At 40.7% G+C, this 23,950-nt stretch overlaps 1 protein-coding gene and 1 long non-coding RNA gene across 8 annotated transcripts in view; one reads left to right on the top strand and one right to left on the bottom strand.

Moving 5' to 3' along the window:
* Window positions 1–23,950, top strand: part of IGF2BP2 (insulin like growth factor 2 mRNA binding protein 2) — a 154,766-nt gene that overhangs the window by 71,063 nt on the left and 59,753 nt on the right. The window lies entirely within an intron of this gene.
* On the bottom strand, window positions 1,612–13,858 carry LOC144302533 (uncharacterized). Of its 4 annotated transcripts, XR_013369435.1 has the most exons (6): window positions 13,361–13,858; window positions 10,238–10,460; window positions 8,714–8,926; window positions 5,034–5,111; window positions 1,907–2,040; window positions 1,612–1,705 (listed from the first exon to the last, which is right to left on the bottom strand). It is a non-coding gene; the product is annotated as an uncharacterized LOC144302533 (long non-coding RNA). The 4 variants fall into 4 exon arrangements; XR_013369437.1 differs by lacking the exon at window positions 8,714–8,926 and having other exon boundaries at window positions 5,034–5,114; XR_013369436.1 differs by lacking the exon at window positions 8,714–8,926.

Here is a 23,950-nt window from a genome sequence, read left to right as displayed (position 1 = left end):
GTTCTTCGTAGTACAAGGTATGTTTGCTGTTAGTACTAGTTCATTTTTCATTATGTACTTATCAGATACATTAGCCCAAGTATTTTGAATATGAAAGAAAGAAACCAAAAGAAAGAAGAAAGAGACAGAAAGAAAAAGTAAGTAAGTTGAGTCTAAAAGGCCAAGCTCATGGGTGCCTGGGTGGCTCAGTCAGTTAAGCATCTGCCTTCGGGTCAGGTCATGATCTTGGAATCTCGGCATCAAGCCCCACATCAGGCTCCCTGCTCAGCAGAGAGTCTGCTTCTCCCTTTGCCCCTCCCCCTGCTTATGCTCACTCTCTCTCTTTCTGTCTCTCTCTCTCTCAAATAAATAAATAAATAAATAAATAAAATCTTTTTTTTTTTTTAAAGGCCAAGCTCTTGAAATTTAAGAAGTTTAATAAAAGTCCAAATTTATAGCTAGCAGTTTCAAAGTTTTACTTTGCTGGCAGCAAGATATTCTCCTTGTGTTACTGTTGGGTTTATAAAACCATCAGTGTGCTGGTAAGCTGTTTGCAAACCAGTAACTTTCTGAACTTATCTCTGAGATGTTATTGGAATATTTTGCCCCTGTGCCTTCCATAGAAAATTCTTCAGAAAATATCCAAAAATTCTTTCCATCTCCAAGTAATCTTTTTTTTTTTTTTTTTTTTTTAAGATTTTATTTGTTTATTCATGAGAGACACAGAGAGAAAGAGAGGCAGAGACACAGGCAGAGGGAGACGCAGGCTCCATGCGGGAGCCTGACGTGGGACTCCATCCCTGGACTCCAGGATCACGCCCCAGGGTGAAGGCAGTGCTAAACCGCTGAGCCACCCTGGGATCCCCCATCTCCAAGTAATCTTAACAGTCTCTTGAATAAATGAAGGCTACAAAGCTTGCCAGTTAAGGGCAGCCCGGGTGGTTCAGTGGTTTAGCGCTGCTGTCAGCCCAGGGCGTGATCCTGGAGACCTGGGATCGAGTCCTGTATCGGGCTCCATGCAGGGAGCCTGCTTCTCCCTCTGCCTGTGTCTCTGCCCACCCCACCCTCCCTCTGTCTCTCAGGATAAATAAATAAAATCTTAAAAAAAAAGCTTGCCAGTGAAGAGCGTAAGTTCTGGTCCGGCAGACCTTAGTTCATATCCTAGGTCTACCTCTTACTCGGTGTATAATTTTGGGCAAGTCACCTATGGTTCTGAGCTTGCATTCCTCACCTGTGAAGAGGCAGTAGTAGAGTATCTAGCTTAAAGGATTATGCTTGATAATATAGGGAAAATGGGTTAGTTTGATGTTTGACTCAGAATGGGCATTCACTTTTAACTATTATGCTTAGTAGTATAAACTGGAAAAAAAAGACCTCAAAGACTATATTTGTAAGGTTAGAAGGTGAATAATATTATTCTCAGATGAATAAGTAGTCTACTTCTGTTGGAAATCCAGCAGATAGCCATGAAACATAAAGGAGAAAATGGTGTCAATCTGTATAAAACTCAGTGTTATAGGAGCTGTGAGCCATGCATTTCAGTATCCTCAGCCCAGCACAGTGTCTAGCACATAGTAGGTGTTTGCTGATTAAATAATGAATGAACAAATAGGTAAATATTTTATTTTTCACCTTGTGTGATTTCTATCTTTCTAAATTTACAAACAAATCAAGAGATCTATTTTGTGGTTTTCTATGTATGAAGATCCCCTTTGCTTTTTGACTACTGAAAAAGAAAAAAGAAAAAAGAAAAAATCAGACAAAATCTCATGGCATCTTTTTATAAAGATGGGATAACTAATAATTTCCCATATCTGAACACAGATTTGACTTGTGACTCTTGGACTCAGTGGCAGATGATCTGAAGCCTTATCTGGGATCTGGGCTGCATTGTGGGCCTGGACAGAAGCTCTGTGTGGTTGCTTACCTGGAATCTGGGGTCATAGCCTTCCCCTAGGGCTCCAGGCAGGAAAAGCTGTCTCCCTCATGCATGCAGCATCAGAGATGTTAAGTGTATGCTCCAGCCAAGCTCAGCTGCATTCCAGCAGGTGGTGGTGATTCCTAGGGAGACAGGAGAAGGCCAGGCTATCATTGAGATTGAGAGATTTATTTGCCTTTTGATAACAAAGCCTTTAGGAAGATATCTGAGCCATAGGGTGCAATTTGAAGGGCTTAAATTTAAGTGAAAATAATTGACAAAGTAATTCAAAAGCCATTTTCTAATAATTTATAAAAGACCAGAGAGGCCCTTTTGTATGTGATTTTCTGCCAATTCTATTTAAATCCTCTGCAATTTAGAGGATTAGTGACCTGGAGAGGTGTTTTCAGCTTTGAAAATTATGGAATAAATTAGAGGCTTTGACCCAGTACAGTTGCAGTTGTCCCCTCCACCCCAGGTGTGCTGCAGATTGATGTTCTGCAAGAATTTTTCAGAACAGTTAAATTCCAGGGCATGGGTATTTATATTTGCCACTGATGACATGTGAAAACACATATAAAAGGGCTGCTTTTAGGGATATTTATATTATTTGAAAATGATATGATGCCAAAATAGATTTTTATACTATTTTTTAAAGATTGATGTATTTATTAAAGAGAGAGTGAGCAAGTGTGAGCAGGGGAAAGGACAGAGGGAGAAGAAGAGAATCCTCAAGCAGACTCCCCACTGAGCATAGATTGAACACGGGTCTCCATCCCAGGAACCTGAGATTACAACCTGAGCCAAAATCAAAAGTGTCCACTCAACTGAGCCGTCCAGGCGCCCTTATACTATTTTTAAACTGGATTTTGTGTAGATCCAATTGATTTTTTTAGGAGTAGAAGGGAGTTAATCTCATTAACCTCATTATTAATCTCATTCATATTCCCTCCTGCCTTACTTGAGAAAACGAATTCCTTACGTTTTCATTTAAATTCCAGTTAGTTAACATACAGTGTTATATTAGTTTCAAGTGTACAATAGAGTGATTCAGCACTTCCGTACAACACCCAGTGCTCATCACAGCAAGTGCACTCCTTCACCTCCATCATCTATTTAACCCCCCACCCCCACCCCACCCTGTAATTCTCAGTTTGTTCTGTATAGTTTAGAGTGTGTTTCTTGCTTTGTCTCTTTCTCTCTCTGTCTCATTCCCCCCCCCCTTTGCTTATTTGTTTTGCTTCTTAAATGAAGAAACTATTTAAGGGTCATTAAGGATTAAATATCCTCTTACAGCTTGACAATCTAATTTTTAAAGATTGTGTTCAACAAAATGGCTCCCAAGTTGTATTTGTGAAAGTATTCTCTGTGAAGGAAGCACGAGAAATCTTGCACCTTGAGTTACTGGATGAAGTAGTGGGAAGATTTGCTGATTGCTTTTCCATGGACAGAAATGCAACTGCAAGTGATAAAGAGAGATGATAACACTAAAACTACCCATGAGGCTTGAATCTGGATTGCTAAGACTTTATGTAATAAAACATTTTCGTGGAGAGGATTCTAGTGGCTACACAAACCAGCAACTGGCTCCTGTGCCTGGATTACTCTCCTTTCTTCCTTTTCTGGTCATGACCTAAGTTTACCCTGAAGATTACCCTTCAAAACCCAACTCAGATGTCACCACTTCCTTGAAGCCTCCCTGACTACTCTCGGCTGCTTCTTCTGTGATGTTTTTGCATTTTAGGTGTACATCTTAAGGAAGGAGCACTTTCCATAGTGTTCTGTAATTATTGGTGTTTATCTTTTGCACTGGATTTATGAGCCCTTAAAGGGCAGAGTCATCTTTGTAGTCTAACCCCTAACATATTGCCTGGAAAGTAATAAGCACTCAAAGATTCTATGGAACACTCGACTACCAAAAGGCAATACCAAAATGGGTACCACATGGGGATATTTTGTTTTAGTAGAAATTAATCTATTTTAGATTTCCTCCTATTTGTGACTTCTAAAAGCAATCCATTAGATGGGGAAAAAGATAATACCCAGTGTTGGCAAGACCGTGGTAATAGATATTCGTACATCAGTGATGAGGGTATAAATTGGCATACCCTTTCTGGGAAATTATTTGGAAATTTGGGGCTTAAATATTGATAAAACCTTTGACCTAGTAATTCTGTTTCTTACAATTTGTTCTAAGGAAATAATAAATTACTCTAGTGTTTTAAAGCATAATCAAAGGAACAATAGTTATATGTTAATTATACCTCAATAAAAAAATTTTTGAAGGTACAGCAGCAACAGCTTTCTAATACTATGTGATCCAAAGCAAGTATGTAGTCAGTTTCTAAGAACTTGAAATGATAACTTCTTGAAGTCCTTCTTTTATATTCACCATATCATCCAGCCCATTGTCTTGCATATAGTAGAGGTTGAATAAATACTTTTAATAAGTGAGTAATTCCATACATTAAAATAAAAAACATCAAATCCATGTTCACCCATATCATCCAGCCCACTGTCCTGCATATGAAAGAAGTTCCATAAATACTTTCAGTGAGTAAATAAATGAGTAATTCCATAAATTGAAAATAAAAAATACCAAAATCACAGAATAATGTAACCATTACTCCTGATACTACCACCAGATTTAATAACCATTAATTGATGTACTTGTTTCCAATCTTATTTTTCTTTGTTTAAGCTTTTAAAATTATACAAGTAATATATATGCATATTCTTCATGCATAGTATTTTATAATCTGCAAAGTGATTTTATATTTTATCTTATCTTAAATCAACAGAGAAATCATTCCCATTTAATAGAAAGGATAACTGAGGCTTACAGCAGAGCCAGATTACACTTCTGACTCCAGACCCAATATTTTTTTACTATAGGAGTCTTTGGGAAACTTAGGAAACAGGGAGTAGGGATCCCTGGGTGGCGCAGCGGTTTGGCGCCTGCCTTTGGCCCAGGGCACGATCCTGGAGACCCAGGATCGAATCCCACGTCGGGCTCCTGGTGCATGGAGCCTGCTTCTCCCTCTGCCTATGTCTCTGCCTCTCTTTCTCTCTCTGTGACTATCATAAATAAATAAAAAACTTAAAAAAAAAAAAAAAGGAAACAGGGAGTACCTACCATGTTTATTAAAGGAGGGTGTGCATCAGTTTCAGAAAGACGTTGACAGATTAGAAGGAATTTAAAGAGGAGCCAACACTGCTGGAAGGAAGGACATAGGAGAGATGAAAGGAGCTAAATATGTATAGCTTGGCCAAAGGATGATTAAAGGGGATATGATAACAGTCCCTAAGAATGTGAAGGATGTAAACATCATGGAAAGAGAAAATGTATTTAGAACCAATCAAAGCAGTATATAAAAAGAAATAAAAATTAACGCTAAACCTTAGGAAAAGCTGTTTTATGGAGAGACTTGCTGGCTTGTAGATTGGAATCCCAAGAGAAGTATCAAAGCCCCATATAGAGGAGGCATTTACAACTGAGCTCTTCTGCCTACATTTGGGGAGGGCTTTCGAGTTCTAATTTTGATGGCTGAGATCATGGCCCTTCCTAGCATGGATTTGCCACCCAGTTCTGATTGCACAGTTTTGCATATCAGGGTCAAAAGAAAGAGTCTTGTTACACTCTTGCAGAAGCCAAACTCAGGCACGTCCCCAGTGTCATGCAGTCCAACCTTGCTGACTGTCCATGAAGCCTAAATTGAAACCCTTAGAGTGTAGCTATTTAACTCTGCAATCAGGTGAGTGATTCCTCCCTCTATGGTGCTCCCTGCCGGGCATTTCAGGTTGTGAGCAAGATACAAAGGAGCCTCCGTGCTATAAAATTAGCAGCCACACTTGGTGAGCAAGTGGAAACATTCTTGACGGAGCCTAGGAGGCACTGCAGTCCTTTGTCCTTTGAATGCAGTAAGACATTGCCATTGCATGGGTAGGGAATTATCTTACACATGTTGTGTGTGTGAAGTTACATCCCCAGGAGAGGATGTGTGTTCATCGCACGCTGACCTTATGCTATGTGCTTACATTGTGTACATGCCCTTAGGATGCATATCTCATGAATTAGATTGCTCTTTTCACAAAGTAAAATTTTATAATGATGTATAGAAAAGCTTCCTTTATCAGAAATTGAAGTGTGTGCTCATGAACCTACAGCACAGATATACCTCATTTTAACCAATAAATATTCTCTCTAAAATTAGTGCAAATCAATTTTAAGAGCTCAAATTCCATTCTAAACATAATATGGGAGTGTGCTATGTTACAAAAGCAGTCTTGTGTCAAAGCTTTCTAGCAACAAATGGCTAGTCAATGATTTATCAGGTTTGCTGGTGCTGAGGATTACCACATAGAGAAAACAATACATGTATTAGCTGGAATTCAGGATTACATATATTATGTTCAACACAGTTATATACATTTTTAACCCATTTTTTTTTCATTTTTAACCCATTGATTAAAATTCTGTCTCAGTAAAAAAAAAAAAAAAAAAAAAAGAGCCCTTGGGGACATCCAATAAAATCTGAGGCCGAAGCTATAAAAGGTATTCACCATTCATTGGGATGTAGCCACAGATTTATCTCTACCTCACAGGAGGCGTGTCCAAACTAAATAAGAATTGAGAGGGCAGTCTTAAAGCGAGGAGTGTGTTGCTCAAAATGGTAAGGCATCAAGTGTGTTGGGGTCCTTGGAAGGAGCTGGAAGATATTCAGACCTGCAAAAGAGTCCCCACCTCTGAGCCCACATGAGGCCACATGGCCTAGCTAGATACCAGCGCAGCTTCAACCAGGTGCAGGAGCACCCAGCCTTAGTGTTCTGGTGAATTTGGTCTGGAAAATTGAATAGGACTGAGAACGGTGGTCTGGGGTCCCCTGAGGGCCTGTGATACCACCACTAAGAAAACGACCTGAGAGAGAGGGAAGATTCTTAGCCCCAGCACACTGGCAAGGCGAACTGGCCTAGGACTTTAGTTAACAAGTGTATACATGTAGTTTGTAAACTAACCTTTTCTCCTACCCTCACAGCCTGCGTCAGTGCCACTCTTCCCATTCCTGTTCATTCACTCACTCAACAAACAGCCAGCCCCACTTCTATGGCCAGTTAGGAGCTTGATGATAAGGATACGAAGACTGTGTTGGAAGAGGGTCAGGGGAACGCTGGGTAGTGGCAGAACTGTGATTCAACCTGGGTCTTCAGGTTTCTAGGGCAGGGAGCTTCCCCTCTGCTGCATAAAGCTTATTATCTCTTCCCAGAGGAACTCTGTCATTTTGCTTTTCTTTCCTGAGAGACTTGGCATCAAATCAGTCACAGATACAACAAACAGTGTCATAAAAGCAAAGATAGGAAAACTGTATACTCCTTAGCAACTTCTATCAATACTCTACATGATTTAAGATAGAATTTGCTGTGCACATAGATTATTAAAGGATTTAAATATATTTTCATGTGTACAAACTGTCATAAAATGCAGTTCTGCTCTGACATAAAGCATATTAAGCTGTTTTCTTTGTCAATCACTGTAATTGAGAATGCCGTCTGTGCTTTTAGAATAAGGACAGCCTTTTGTGGCTTGAGAGCTTGTCATGTGCTCTTTCGTGTACGGATGGTATCGGTATCTTCACTAGTACACTGTGAGGGAGCACTTGTTCTTCTCTCCATTCTACTACGGGGAGACTGAGACACCCTGGAGTTGAGGAATTGGCCAAGGTCACAGGGTAAGTGGCAAAATCTGGATTTGAACTCACGTAGTCTGGCTGCCAAGTTCAAGTCAGTGACCATTGTGCTATACTGTCTCTCACAAGAGAAGGCCTTTGGAGTTACATGTTAGCCTGAATCTCATAGGATCTGTCCAAGAAATATGAGTTTTCAGTTAATTTCTGTGTCCTAAGCAACACTAAAAATTATTCTAGTCCGTGTGAATGCCGCCGTAGAACACTGTAGACAAGTGTCAGCACACTTCTCACCTCATTGGAAACCCATAAAAGTAATTGCCAGGTGTTAACACACACTTTAAAAAAAAAGAGCTTTAATACTGCAAAGGCAAGCAAAGTCTCCTGGATCTCCCCAGTGTATGATTCTTTGCTCAAAATAAGTGGAACAGATGGATGGAGGTACTGAATGATTGAGGTATGGGTTTTGATTATGTTCTTAAAGGGAACTAAGGAAAGTGTAAGTATAGGATTTGGAAATCAGAAGACATTACTTCAACTTTGGGCTGTGACGTTATTCCCTCTTTAACCTTGGGCAAGTCACTTCACCTCTGAGTGTGCTTCCTCATCTTTAAAAATGAGATTGGTACTTTTCACCCTCTCACTCTCACAGAGCTATTGTTAGAATTTCATGAGATAATACATGTGAAAAAGGTTTAACCTACAAAACTGTGCAGATGCTCATTACCCTGAGGCTCAGGGGTCCTGGAGAGAGGTGCCTGAGCAGACGTGAATTTAAGTTTGCTTTTGGCTACCCTATTAATAAGGAAGTGTGCACCCTCTTGTGGCGAAGTGCGGGGGCTGAGGAAACCTTCTGAAAAATACTGGAATGTTATTGGGGTTTTGAAAAGTTGTCTCCAGAAATCCTTTTCCATTAATGAATGTACACTTTCTAAACAAATCCTTATATTGCAGCATAAGTAAATTGCTTAGTCTTTACCCAATTTTGTTTGCAATGAGAGATAGATTTTTTTCTTAATCAGAATAAATGTTTTGTTTTCCTCCATTTCTTTACTGTCTCATTCATAGAGGTCTTGCTGTTTTTTTGTTTTCCTAGTCTACTGTATTTATTTTGGTTTCATTTGTTTGCATTTACCTTTTTTTTGGATCCAATTTAATATCTGTTAAATTTTTAATGCACAGTTAGAGTGTACTATGTCTGCCTGTGCTAACACAGGGCCTCTGTCATCCACCATAGAGTAGATACTCAATAAATGATGCTGAGTAGGTGCTGACAGTCTTCTTATGCATTCTTTAGTTCCTTTCCCTATTGTACCTGTGGGTATTCTTTCCCTTGGCATCAGTTTTCCTGAAATATACAGAAATAAATTAAGGAAGTATAGCATTTCAGTAAGTTAACATTATTTTTCTCAGTTCCCACTCTAGTAAAGTAGGGGGGCGAGAATAGGTGATTTCCAAGGTTCATGCTCTGTAGAAGTAAGGAAATAAGATGACATTCTTCAGCAGAACCTAAGAAGGTTGTGAATGTCTTATTATGCTTGTCAGCTTTATTATATCCTCCCTCAGTTCCTAGATGAATAGAGGGGGAGGCATCAGAACAAGGTATAGTGGAAGGAAAGGCAGAAAGAAGGGTAGAGACTGGATGAACAACAGGATAAGAGAACATTGTGTGTTGGGGTGGGGGTGGGGATTAACAGGACAGTAGCAGCATTCCAGAAAGAAGCTGTAACATCCTGAGCTATGTGAAAATTTTTCATAACTTATGCACATTGTATTGTCTGTGATGCTCACAGGGGATTATCTGACTCAACATCCTTTATTCCCACGCATTGCTTACATTAAATTTGACGAAAAAATCTTTTTCTCTAATTGAGTTGTAAAGTCCCTGATCGTGTAGCAGTTCAAACTACAGCATTACTTTTTAATTGGCTTTATATACTCTTCATTTTCCTTAAAAATTTCTAATTCAAATCTGCTTCAAAAGCATGTTGTTGGCTTTAGAGGACTTGTGACACAGTTTATCACTGAAGGAGACTGGTGTCCTTACAGGGAGGGCACTTGTGGGTGGGGAGACTGGTGTCTTATAAGGGGCTTCCCTGGAATTGGGTCTCCATTTTACAATTTCAAGATTCATACCAATCTAACTTATAAAAGACTTGATATTCAGAATGTCAGTTGAGTGCCATACTGAGGAGCACTAAAAACCCTGCACTATTCTTGGCTGGCTAGCAGTTTTCCCCTGGAGAGGTCAGGATGCCATTGTGAGATAGCTTGGTGCATGGTGGGGACTTAATTAGTTTCATTAATTGAACAGATCTTTTTTGAGTTTTACTCTATGTGCCAAGTACTGAGCAAAATGCTGGAATTAAGACAAAATTCTGCCTTTTGAGGCCTTACACTTCTATCAGATAGCCATGTAAGCAAATATTACAACCACATGCTTAATGCTGTAGGAAAGGGTTATGCAGGATGCTTGGAGGCAGAAGGCAGAGGCAAGCATCTACTGTGCTAGAAGTCTCCTTCAAGGAGAGTAAGAGTTTCTTAGGACAAAAGAGAAAATGTGTACACTCTGGGAACAGCAAGAAGTTGAGAATGGTCTCTAATGCCTATTGTCATTAAGCCATAAAACCTGATGAGAAATAGAGTCCTTGAAACTTACTTGCTGAGAAGTCTGGGAGATTCATGGCCGTTTCTCATGGCACCCTCTCACCTGGAAAATGATGCAGCTGTACCACCTGCTCTTTGGGCTTCTCTTCTTCTAGATTCCATGCTGTGCAGCAGTAGTCTTCAAACTTCTGGTCTCTGGAGTTCTTTATGCTACTTACTACAAAGTATTGAGGACTCCAAGGAACTTTTGATATTCACCATATCTGAAGTTAAAACTAAGAAAATTTGAAGGTATTTATTAATTTGCTTAAGGATGACAATAATAAAACAATTATATATTAATAGAAATAATGCTTTCTTAGAAATAGCTAGAAAATGTAATGGAATATTGGCTTTTTGCAAATCTCTCTAATGCCTTGCTCAAGAGGAGGTATATACATTTGTATATCTATTTATGCATTCAGTCTGATATATTATTTTGGTTGAAATATATGAAGAAAATCTGGGATCACCCAGATATATAGTTGGAAAGAGAGTCAACAGGCTTTTCAGAGAATTATAGATATTCTTCTTTGATACTACATCAAAACTTGACAAGTAGTGGTTTCTTAAAGATTATTTGCTGTATAGTATCTGAAACCATACAAATGAACTTTAATTTTCTGTTACATTAGAATCTCTTACTAATGCAGGAATTTGTAATATCATATATTAATTATTTAGAAAATTTTGGGTTATTCAGATCTTCCAGATGTTGACGTTATTATACAGTATCAAAAAAAAAAATCAATCATTGCTGTCCTAACCAATCTCATCTCAGAAATCTTTAAATATTGGTAAGCTGCAAGCTCGTGATGGTAAAATACAAGTTTCCCCAAATCCTCACTTTTGCTTGAAAGCTCCTATTTCATCATTAGCAGTATAAATACTGTCAGTTGTTTTCTTTGAAGTCACAGACGCTCTTCATTTATTTTCAAGAGTATGTCAGATTCCCAGTTCTGAATAGCTGTGGCTGCCTGTCGGTCTTTTTTTTTGAGGTAAAAATGGTATTCCATGAAGAAAGTGGCTGTGGCAGCCTACAATCAGTCACATGTTGAGATAACATGTTACTTCAGTATATGCAAAAGTGCTTTATGTGTACTTTCCATTTTATCACACAGTATTTTGGAAGACCAGTGCTTTAGGGTCAGGATTTTTAAAAATTAGTAATTTATGCAGCTTATCAAGGACTCCATTACTGAATGTGTACAGGTGAGAATACAATGACTATGGGTACATTTTTGCCTCAATTCATACTGAGGTCTCAGCACTTTTAGCTGTCATTACTTTTGTACTTCTGTACAAATCACCAACACAGTGGAAAAGGCAAATAATATTTTGGTACTATTTGCATCTCCTGAAAGACTGTTGGGGATCCCAAAGGTCTGCAAATCACACTTTGAAAACTACATGGGTGGGTGGTGAAGAGCATGGCTCAGGATCCAGATTGCCTGGGTTTGACTCCTGCTTCTGCTGCTGATTAGCTGTGTGACTTTGGGAGGATATTGAACCTCTCTGTGGCTATTTCCTCTCTGCAAAATGGGAGTAATAATTGTACCTACTTCATTAAATCAGTTAATCTACTTAATCCATCAGTAGGTATTGATAAAACATATTACCTAGTTGATTGATTGATTATCTGAGGAAACACCTGAAGGCCAGGTTGCCCAGAAGCTGTCTTCCAGGATGCCTGAGATGTCCACCATTATCATTACTTCTTTGTACCTTTATGGTGGTAATATACTATTAACTGAGTTAAAGCCTGTATCCTAGAAAGGATAATGTATTAGCTAACGACTTAGCAGTGGTTGGTTTATTTAATTAACCCAACACTCTTGCCAACCAAATCAAGGCTCTGAGGGAATGGAGGAGGAGGACAGTGCTTGGTGAAGGGTCAAGAGTGGGGAAATCCAAGAGCAGTGAGGGGTCCAGTGCACAGCCAGCTCTCTGGGGAGGGGAGGAATGGTAGTCACTTTGCCTCTCATACTACGGAATTGGTCCTGGTCACGTCTTTATCCTCCACGAATTGCACACATAGTTCAGGCATATGTAATGTCAGTGCCCTTCCCTACACATTCTCCAGCTTCGAGGCGCAGTCATCTCTGAGGCGGTACAATAGACCTCATTAGTTCAGACCTGACTAATGTTGAACTTGTGACTATTGGGAAGTAGGCCGTGCAATGCACAGAAGAGAACATGAGCTTTGCGATGAGGCATGTCAGGACTCAAATCCTGGCTCTGTCATAAACTAGCTGGATGGCCTTGGGCAAGGGGTAGACCTTTCTAGGCCTTGGTTTCATCTCTCTGAAATGGGACTGCCGGTGCCTCCAGAGGGAGTTGCAGATATTAAATGAGATAGTTGATGTTAGGTACTCAGTAAAGGCCTGTGACCTTGCATGTGCCAGCTTCTTTTATCTTAAACTCCATTACTGGTCATTTATAATAAGGCCCTGACTACTTTTCAGTGTCATCATTGCTTTTTCACTTTTATTAAGAAAGGGAGTTTTTGGAAAAAGATGTATGCAGTGCCTGAAGGATTGATGGGATGCTGCTGCTTCTCCAGGGATTTCAAGTAAATATTTCACAAAAGCATGACCCCTCTTCCTCACTGGTCCTGGGGGCCCCGGAAGTGCTCTGATCCAGAACCCCTCTACTCTAAAGAACTGCCCTTTTGTTCTCCAGCTCAGCCTGGAAGGAACCCAGTTACTGTTCAGTTCACCCCAGCCACTTTCATGCCATCTGCCCAAAGTGAAGAAGCAGAAGGAAGCCATGTGTGGAATAGCTGGCACACAGCCACCTCTCAAAGGTCCGTCCGTCCCCAACTGCCTCTTCCCTCCTGGTTGCCACCCAGACTGATTCTTCCCCAATGCCTTGTCTCTCTGGCTGTTCGTAGAATCTTCGCTGTTCCTGGAATTTCTTTAATTGTTTCTAGACTCTGGGTGGTTGCACCTTTTTTCCATATCACGCTCAGTGAGTTTCAGAAAACTGTATGGTCATTAATGAATCTATTTTCACAACCTCCTCAGAAACAAGCCTCTTCCATGTTATAGATCAAAGAACCTATTACTGACACAAAAGGAATCCAGACAACTAGCCTTTCCCCCCCTATGGGAGGCAGGCCCCATTCTAATCTTGCCTTGGCTTTTGACTTGCTGTGTGGCCTTTGTTTCTTCATCCAACAATAATATCTACCTCACAGGAATGTTGTGGAGTTCAACAAATGCTAAGAACTGTTCCTCTTCCAGGCTGAAAGAGCAGTATCGGATCTACTACAATGCCAGAGAACTCAAAACACTTGATAGGAGTCTAATCTGTCCCTTATCTTGGTGAGGTAGATTAGTGGCAGGTGTTCCTGTGCCCACTTTCGGCATCTCATTTCAACAGTTCCTATTCACTTCCTCTTTGCAGACTCACAGGAAATTGTCTATCTGAATGGAGACTAAAGACTGATGTACTTAAGCAGGCTTTGTCTCATTTCACTCTTCAGTTTGTGTCTCTGATTCTACTTGTAGTCAGGGGTGGAGAAGCGTTCCTCTGACCCTGGGTCCTTTTCTGGTCTCCTTTTTGGTTTCAGTCTCTTTTCTTAGTACTTTATCCTTTGACCTCTTGGCAGCATTTGGCACTAACAATGATTACTTTTTCCAGAACTTGTTTGTGATGTTATAACCCTAGAATTCTGCCTCTGTGACTTACCATACCTGGTCCCTCTCATAAAGGCTGAGGATAAAACCTTTCCTCAGCATAATCTCAGAGGTAATCTCTTCTGTTTTCAAGGTTTTAACCAAAACCAGTGTTCTGCTTCTAGTCCTAAATTTCTTCTTGCTTGACACTTCTTAGATTCTCCTAACATGATGCAGGTTCAATATATGCAGTATATTTAGAATGGATTTGAACTCTCTTTTTCTTAACCCCTACATTTAATCTGTCCTCTGTAAACACTCTCCCCACTTCAGTATTCAGGTTGGCATCATATAAAACCTGCCATATTGTATCAGTGGTTCCCTACTGGGTCCCTCTGCCACCAATGTCAACCTACTGCAGTCAGGTTAGCCTTCTGGTGAAAAGCACTTTCAAACCTGTCCAGTCCCTCTATTGCCTTAAGCAATTGTGATGATTAACTGTTGCTGTGTAATAGACCCAAACTAAGTGGCATAAAACAGCTATTATTTTAGACTCACAAATTGTCAGGGTTAGGAATTTGGAAAGGACACGATGGGTCAGTTTGTCTCTGCTCTGTGATGTCTGGGCCTTCTGCTGGGAAGATTCAAAGCTGGGGTGTGACTTGACATCTGAGAGTTTCCTCACTCACAGCTTTGACAATTTGATGCTGGCTGTTGGCTGGGCCCTAAGCTGGAGCTGTCAGAGCAGTGATCTCTCCATGTGGTTACTTGTGCTTCCTCACAGCATGGTGACTTGGTTCCAAGAACAAGCTTTCATAAGAGAAGCAGGATATGATCTAGCTTCAGAAACTCTATGCTATCATTTTTGCCATGGTCACAAGCCTATCCAGGTACAAGGGAGGGAACATAGAATGCCATCTTTTAATGGGAGAGGTATCAAAGTCACATCATAAGAGCATGTGGATGATTTTGTTGCTGTCATCTTTGGAAAATATCTGCCTCAAAGTTAAGACTGCTATCTCAGGACGCCTGGGTGGCTCAGTGGTTGAGAGTCTGCCTTCGGCTCAGGGCATGATCCCGGGGTCCTGGGATTGAGTCCCACATCGGGCTCCTTACAGGGAGCCTGCTTCTCCCTCTTGCCTGTGTCTCTGCGTCTATGTGTCTCTCATGAATAAATAAAATCTTTAAAAAAAGAAAAGACTCCTGTATCAATGGGAATTCTTTTAAATATATTCCAGCTTGCCTTTTAAATAGAGTAAGAGAGCACCTACCACTCATGGAACACTTCTTGCGTGCCAGGCACTGTTGAAAGACTGTGCATTCACATTCAGTCTAACAGTTCTGAAAGTCTGGGTGAGGGGACTAAGGTTAAAGAGGCCTTGTCAAGTGTCTTCCAATTAGTAAATAGTTGGTTAGGATTTGAACGTAGAAACTTTGACTCCAATCTTAACTTCCACAGTGTCTCCACTTAATCAGGGCAAAAGCCCAGGTCAGAAAGAGATGGGGGAAAAATGATAGCAGTTATAAAAACCTACTAGGGATTCATTTTAAATTCTGACCTCCCCTCGTCCAGTTGCAGTCCTTCACAAGGTTCACAACTCAAGGGAAGGAAGACTCTTGTTGGCAGATACCTCAGGCTAGCTTAGTCTTTGGACTGCTCTGGCGCCTGTGGACAAAAGCCCAGGGAATGAGCTCAGTGACAGTCTCTGTGTCTGCCTCTTCAGGCCTCAGCCGGACTATTTTGCTCACGTGCTTTCTGGGAAGCTTGCTTCCTCTTCTCTTCTCTTTCCATCTGTCATTCCTCCAGGTTCTGGTGCCCACTTAGGTCTCCCTGCCTCTACCGCGTGTTTGTGTTTACTTTGACCTCGTGTTCATTGCAGCCCCATTAAGAGTTAGAGATTTGTCTCTGTGTGGTTTGGCTTCCCTGGAGTTACTCAAGCTGAACCTGCTTTCCTGGGGTTTCTTTCCAACCTCATGCTGTTTTGTCTGCAGGATGAATGTCCTTTCCTCTCCTTCTTTACCTGAAGAATGCCAACACTTTCTTCGAGATTCATTCAAGTTCCTACCCTTCTCTCTCGTGGCTAGTTGTGGCCTCTCCTCAGAGTTTCCTGTACATTCTCCTGGACTGGTTTTCAGTCCATTCTGTACTTGTCTGTTTCATTCCCTGTGACCCTTGCTAGCTTGGGAGCTCCTCAGGAAAGAAACTGAAGCCCTCCAGTTCATCGTTCATCATGGAGTCCTCTGTGCCTGTTCAGAGCCTGGCATATGAAAGATACTCACATCGTCCTGAGGTGGTTGATATGTGTCTGGAATACCAATACTTGCTCATGTCTGTATTCTCTGTGTCCCTGGTAGATGGTAGGTGCTACCAATAGAGAATACCTGTTGGAAAGAAGTTTCAAGGATCTTGAGACTGAGAAGATGAAGCTTCTCATCTGAAAAACTATTGCTGGTCTTTGGATGAATCACTTCTCTTGGGATGCAGTCTTTTATTTATGAAATGAAGGATTTCTCTAAGGGCTTAATACTCTATGAAGATAATTTTATCTGATAAGCTTTTGACTATACACTGTCATGGAGCTCAGTAGTAAAAGTATTGGAAATCTAACCCAGTATCATAACTTCCTTAGGATAGGGTCCAGTTATTTGCACAATTTTGTTTTTTTTGTTTTTTTTTTATTATTTTATTTTTTTATGATAGTCACAGAGAGAGAGAGAGAGGCAGAGACATAGGCAGAGGGTGAAGCAGGCTCCATGCACCGGGAGCCTGACGTGGGATTTGATCCCAGGTCTCCAGGGCCGCGCCTGGGGCCAAAGGCAGGCGCTAAACCGCTGCGCCACCCAGGGATCCCCTATTTGCACAATTTTGATTGTGTCCTTGGGGGACTGTGTTTGGCTGGATTTGATAGAATCATAAACACGTCCACAGTCCACAGACTGTTCCTTCCCCACAGAAACCTTGGTGGATCCTCAATCTCATGACTTATAAGTCTCCATTGAATTTTATTGCCTACTTTCCAGTTTAGCCAATAAGAAACATTTCAATAATTTTCAACTCTTAATTAGGCAAAGCAAGACAAAAGGACTTTCCCTTTGGAAACAAGACAAAACAGTGTTTTTATGGGTAACAGTTTTCCCTTATAATGAAGTCTGCTCTTGAAAGCACTCTAACATAATAGGTTATTATGACTCAACTATCATTATATACATATATAACATATACATAATAATTATGTATAATTACATATGTGCAAATGTATGTGTATATATGCACATATATGTGTGTGTTGTGTATATACATACACAATTGATCTTTTGCAATTTGAACTGTGCAAGTCCACTTTTATGCTTACATGTAGATTTTTTTATGGTATTGTAAATGTCTTTTCAGTTCCTTATGAGTTTCTTAAGACTTTTTTCTCTGTCTTACTTTATTATAAGAATAGAGTGTAGGGGTACCTGGGTGGCTCAGTGGTTATGCATCTGATTTTTGGCTCAGGTCATGATCCCAGGATCCTGGGATTGAGGCCCATGTCAGGTTCCTCAGAGGGAGCCTGCTTTTCCTTCTGCCTATGTCTTTGCCTCTCTCTTTGTCTTTCGTGAATAAATAAAAGAAATCTTAAAAAAAAGAATAGAGTGTATAATACATATAAATACAAAATATATGTTAATCACCTGTTTATATTATCAGTAAGGCTTCCAATCACCGGTAACCTTTTAGTAGTTAAATTTTGGTGAGTCAAAAGTTACATGCAGATTCTTGAGGTGCCTGGGTGGCAAAATCTTTTAAGCCTCAGACTCTTGATTTTGGCTCAGGTCATGATCTTGTGGGTCATTAGGTTGAGCTCTGCATCTGGCTCCCCACTCAGCACGGAGTCTGCTTAAGTTTCTCTCTGCCCCTCCCATGCACGCACACACACCCTGTCTCCCTCTCAAATAATTTAAATTAAATTAAATAATTTTAAAATATTTTATTGAGAGAGCGCACACAAGTGGCAGGGAGAGGCAGAGGCAGAGGGAGAGGGGAAAGCAGACTCACCCAGCAGGGAGCCCAATCTCAGGACCCTGATATCATGAACCAAGCAGAAGACAGACACTCTACTGACTGAGCCTCCCAGGCACCCCTCAGATAAATAAATAAATCTTTAAAAAAGTTATATGCAGATTTTTGGCTGTATGGGATGGGAGTTCAGCATCCTTAACCTCTATATTGTTCAAAGGTCAGCTGTATTTACATAATTCCACAATGCTGGGCCTGAAGTCTCCACCCACCAGCTTCAATGTAAAGAGGCCACATAATTTTCCATTGAGCTTACGTGTGAGTAGAGCTGAGGGTCATTTCCTGGAGTCTCTGTGTAGCCTCCACCAGACTGGTCATTCTTAGTTTGATTATCCCCGTCTGGATCATACAAGCCTCTTACTTTACTTCTCTGTCTCCACCTTCCTATTATATCACCTATTTCCAAGCTCAGTCTGCTACTCCAGAAAGCACAAAATGGCATAAAACTGAAAACTTAAATCTGTCAGTGTTGCCTCTCATTAGAATTTCATTTCAAGTTGAAGTGTGAAAGAAGTGGTAAAGGAAAGCAATACTGTATAAGGTGTGATTCAGTTCTTACAAACCCTTCTTTAGTTTTTGAAAGTAACCCATGAAGCTGAATTACTATTATCTTGCATCTTGCTCCTGTGGCATGTCCTAACAGTGATTTCCTCTTCTTGTGCCTCAGTTTCGCCCCCTACAAAATGGGGATCAACAAACACTGCCACCTGGAAGTTTCTAAGGGCTGCCAAGGAGGCTGGTTAGTGGTGAGTGAATGGTTGGTAAATAGAAGGCATTATCTGCCACCCAGAAGAAAAACACCTCATAAATAGACCGAAGGCTGCCCTGACTTGCCAAAGGAGCGTTCTTTGTAAGTAGGAAGAGTCAGGAAGGAAGCTAGCATGGGTAAATTTTCCCCAGGGTCTGTTGGTCCTGATGATAGGGAACTCACAAGGTGGGTGTTCATGTCTTTTCAGATGAGGAGGTGGTGGATAGAAAGGGAGGAAGAAGACAGGTACATGAGAGATCTACTTGAGGTTTGAATTTTTTTTTTGAGAGGGAGAAAGAGGTAGGGGGTGCAGAGGGCAGGGCAGAGAGAGAATTTTAAGCAGGCTCTGCACCCAGTGTAGAGCCCAATGCAGGGCTCGATTTCATGGCCCTGAGATCATGACATGAGCCAAAATCAAGAGTCAGATGCTTAGCCAGCTGAGCCACCCAGACGCCCTGAAGTTTTGATTGTTAAACAGCATTTTATTCACCTGAAGGAAACCAACGTGAAAGTACAGTTCTTAGAGAAAGAATTCATTTCCAATAAAATGTGGTGTTCATTTGCTGAGGTGAGCAGGTAACAAAAGTTTTAGCCATAAACATAAGAGACAGGAAAAAACTCACTTGGAAGGAGAAGAGAGTATGAGCCTGTCCTTTCATATATGACATTAACTGGTTAAAATTTACACATTAATTTTCTGTTATTTCAAATACGATACCTAGGGTATTTTGCTCTATTGATAGTACATAGAAAATAGCATTTGGGAATGCTTTGTGGCCTCTGTCCACTTACATGTGCACATGTATGTGTGTGTGTACATGTGTGTACACATACACAAATAGCTTCTAGACGTCCTAGATGAACTTTCTTTTCTTTAACTAAACTACCCTTGGAGTAATTTGTCAGCCCTGTATCAGCTGCACTTTGATGTGGCTTGACTGTAGACTCCCTTCTCTGTCTACGGTTACTCCCTGTTTGGTTTCAGAATTTGTTTCTGATCATGCAGAGCATACTCCCAGCCCTGCCATGTAGTCCAAGGTGAGCAGTTCTGTAGTTCTGAGTCTGTTTCCTAACAAAATGAGATTATTCTGAGATTTGAAAGTGAGGTTCTTCAAAAACCTTTTGAGAATGTCACCTGAAAGATCTCAGTCTCAACAATGGAGTGGATGAAGTAGCTTTAGCAGCATGACTTCTGAGTGACCTGTCTGTGTCCCCTCACATCATCTGTGTGAGAGCTGCTGTGAACAACATGCTGAATTTCTGGTGGTTTGCTGGTGAAGGCTTACTCTGCTCACCAGAGTCAATTATGTGCATCTCTTTCCAACTTCCATTTAGTGATGTCATGTTAGTGGATTTAAATTAGCTGTGCTAAGAGTATTTACACTGTGCAAATTGGCAGAACTACAAGTTACTGCCCTCTCCACCAACCTAGCCCCTGCAAGTTTATGTATTAGTGGCTCTTGTGTCCAGTATAGTTTGCTTCTCTCATTTGCATTTGTCTCTAACGGGGCTCACTTATTTATACTCCAGCCTTTACTTCCGGGTCAACACTCCTGGTCACATCAAAGTCATCACTGTCTTGTTTCTGTTTAACTCATAGAAATGTCCATTCAAGGATGTGAAGCATATGAAAGAAGAGCTGGCATAGGTGTTTTGAGCCTGTGACTGCAGCAGATCCTCACACTCTAGTGATAGACCTCTTATTAACACCTTTATTCTAGGGCAGCCCAGGTGACTCAGCGGTTTAGTGCCGACTTCAGCCCCGGGCCTGATCCTGGAGACCTGGGATTGAGTCCCACGTCGGGCTCCCTGCATGGAGCCTGCTTCTCCTTCTGCCTGTGTCTCTGCCTCTCTCTCTCTTTCTCTCTGTGTCTCTCATGAATAAATAAATAATAAAAAAAACAAAAAATCTTAAAAAAAAAAAAAACTTTATGCTAGCAAACTTGATCCATTTTGTCTTTTATACTGTTGTGACTCAAAGGTAGTATGTTACTGTTCTGTAGAACTTTGTCATCCCCTATTATCTGCCTTACAAATAACTGGAATTACAAATTACTTCCCTGCTCAAGTGCTTGCCGTGATCTCCAGTAGCCTACCATATCAGTGCAAACTCCTCACCCAAAGAAATAAAGCCTGTGTACCTGTCCCAAGTTACTATTCATCTCTCTCCTCGTTAGGTGTACCCTATTGGCCCTTGCCCAAATACAAGCTGTTATTTCCTCTTCCTACCCAAGGTCGTGTGTGACCATCACAATCATATCACCTGCCACCTGCCAATTAATACCACCTGCCAAGGCACGATTGGGGTCCCTGGTTTCCCAAGGACATGGCTCCTTTAAGTTGCAAAGGGCAGCAACTTGGGAAGGTCTGGGAAGCCCAGAATAGCCCATCACAAAGGTGGTTTTGACCCCAAAAGATGCAAAACCATTATCTCTGGTGTTACCTTGCCCCTTGTTCATCTTCTCTTCTCAAGCTTTCACCATGGCTTTGCTCTTTTCCTCTTCCTGCTTCACTTTTCTATTCAGATTTCTTCCTACATATCTGCCAGTTCCAGGGGGGCAATTTCTGACTTAATTTCTGGCAGAGTTATTGCTTTGGCTCTTTAACTACACTCACATTCTCCAGTGGCTCTGATATACAATATCTGGCCTGCCAAGTACAAGGGTCAGTTTGTTTTGTTTGTTTTTGGCTTTTTTGGTAAAGAGCCAGATAGCAAATGTATTGGGCTTTGTGGCATAGATCTCTGTCACAGCTATTCAATGCAGCCATTGTAGTGACTATGTATGTAAACAGTCTGTTTACAATATGTAAACAAATGTGAGTTTCAGTAAAACTTTATTTATAAAAACAGGCCTCGGGCTAGATGTAGCCAACCAGCCATAGTTTGGTGACCTCCTACTCTAGTCAAACACTTGTTAATATCTACTTCTCACTGTTCATGTAACTGCCAACTAAATATGTGATATTCATTCATGTAGCCCATGCAAGAGATCATGTCTGGGATATGCCCACCTGGAAATCCTGCAGCCTCAGAGTTGAGGGTTCTAGAGAATATTACTTGTCCTATTTATCCATGAAGGAGTACTAATTCACAACTGAGGAGAAGCACTTGTATTCTGAGGGCCAGTGTGACGTAGAGCAACATTTCCCAAATTTTAGCCATTGGTGTACTGCTTTCATGTTTTGTGCCATATTTCTATCACCTGCACCATTAACTTTTTTTATTGCCCTTTAAAGTGATCCTCCTTTTAAAAACTTAAGTTTTTTAAGTTAAGTTGGCTGACTCAGTTGGTAGAGCTTGTGACTCTTGATCTTGGGCTCATGAGTTCAAGTGCCACATTGTGTGTGGACCTTACTTAATAAAAAAAAATGTAAGTTTAATTTAAAAAGAAATTAAAAAAAAAAAAAACAAAAAAAAAAACAAAAAAAATAAAAAGAAATTTTATATCATTTATATAAGTGGAAAGCTAGTACCATTTGCAAAATATAGAAAGTAACCAAAAAAATAAAATATGCTGCAAAGTGTTATTAAATTCTATGTACTGTTGCTTTTTTTTTTTTGTACTGTTGCTTTTTGAAAGATTCTGAGCCCAATATGATCTCCTTTTTTAAAGAGGGAAGAGGATTAGGATTGATGAGGTATTAAAAACTGTCCAGCCTGAGACATTTGCCTTGATAAACAAAGAAATACTAGAAAATAAGTGAAATGTGCTACACTGTTTTTTTATTGCTGCATTTCTTCACCTCCTGCCATCATCACATGGAACTATGTGTCTCATGTGTCACCTAAAAACACTACCAGAATGAAAGGACTAATAACTTAGGCATCAGATCTGTGTTCAGATTCCTGGCTTCACCTTAGATTCCTTCCCCAAGTGCAAAGAACTAGCAGTTAATGCCTGTTTCACCTTCATCCATGCAGCAGATAGGAGCCAAGTATTGACTGTCTGGGTCAGGCTGAGGGGCAGTGTGAGGCTCTTTTGGATACTGTGTTTAGTGTTGGTAGGGTACTCAACACAATGCCTGTCCTTTGCATAGGGACTATTAGTTGTCCTTGGAACAACTAATGAGTTCAAAATGTCTCTTAGTCCTTACAGTATTATCTGCAAAATTTTTAAAAGAGATTTTATTTTTTTATTTGAGAGAGCATTTTATTTTATTTTTATTTGAGAGAGAGGGTAAGGAAGAGAGAGCATGAGCAGGGGGAGGAGCAGAGGGAGAAGCAGACTCCCACCAAGCAGGGAGCCTGATGCAGGGCTCCATCCCAGGACTCTGGGATCATGACTTGAGCTGAAGGCAGACAGTTAACCAACTGAGTCATCCAGGAACCCCATCTGTGAAATTTCTATAATTGGCACTATCCCATCATAGCTGAGGGACCTTGAACAAGTTACTTACATTCTCTGCCGGCCCGCTGGCCAGTGTGAGAATCAAACGAGGTGGTGTGTGTAAAAATGCTTTGCGTGGTGAAGTCTGCATTGGTTTTATCCTTAGCAGTACCTTGGTTGGTCGGTTTTAGTTTTTTGTCTTCCTCGCCTACTGTACTGAGTTCCGGAAGGCAGAGACTACGATGGGAGGCTTCTAGCTACATCATCCCTTTGCATTTACAACTGATGCAAAACTGTCAGTGAAGGGAATAGAAATAGTAATTCGTGTTCATTCTCACTTCCTTTTCTACCTCCAATACCAGAACCTTTGGCCTTACAAACTAATGAATCTCAGTGGTCCCTATTCCCATGTGGAAAATACTAGTATGGTAGAGGGGTAGATACCCATCGGTATGGGCCTGGGATGAAAATGTGTCCTCTGCTGCTGTTGGTGCTGCTTGGGTCTCTGTGTGTTACCTCCCACAGTCCCATTTTGTACCATTTGCCCTTTAGCCAGTTAATTCTCTGCCATTTCAAAGCTCACTCTCCACCTCCTGTGATCCTGCTGATTCACAGTCTTCCTCTTAGAACTTTTGTTTGTTACAGATGTTTTTACAAGTTCTTAGCCATGGGGTTCTTTTCTTCTAGCCTTTACAAGCCATTTTTCTTGGCTCACAGATTAAAGTCTGTCTATCTATGTCATTGAATGAAGATTTCTAAGACTTCTCTGAGTCCTATTCTCAGAATAAACTACTCACAGCGTAGAAATTCTTCCTACAAAGGTTGTGTTTTTTGGGGTGTTTTGTTGTTGGTGGTGGTGGTTGTGGGTTTTTTGTTTTTTGTTTTTTTTTGCCTGGACAACTTAGTTATTGTACAGATTTCTATGAGAGGAAGAGACATCTGTTGTGTCCTTGAGGGAAGACAGCAGGCA

Source organism: Canis aureus, chromosome 31, assembly GCF_053574225.1.
Source record: "Canis aureus isolate CA01 chromosome 31, VMU_Caureus_v.1.0, whole genome shotgun sequence".
NCBI lineage: Eukaryota > Metazoa > Chordata > Mammalia > Carnivora > Canidae > Canis > Canis aureus.
Note: the sequence above shows the minus strand (reverse complement) of the source record. Positions and strands in the feature narration are given on the sequence as shown.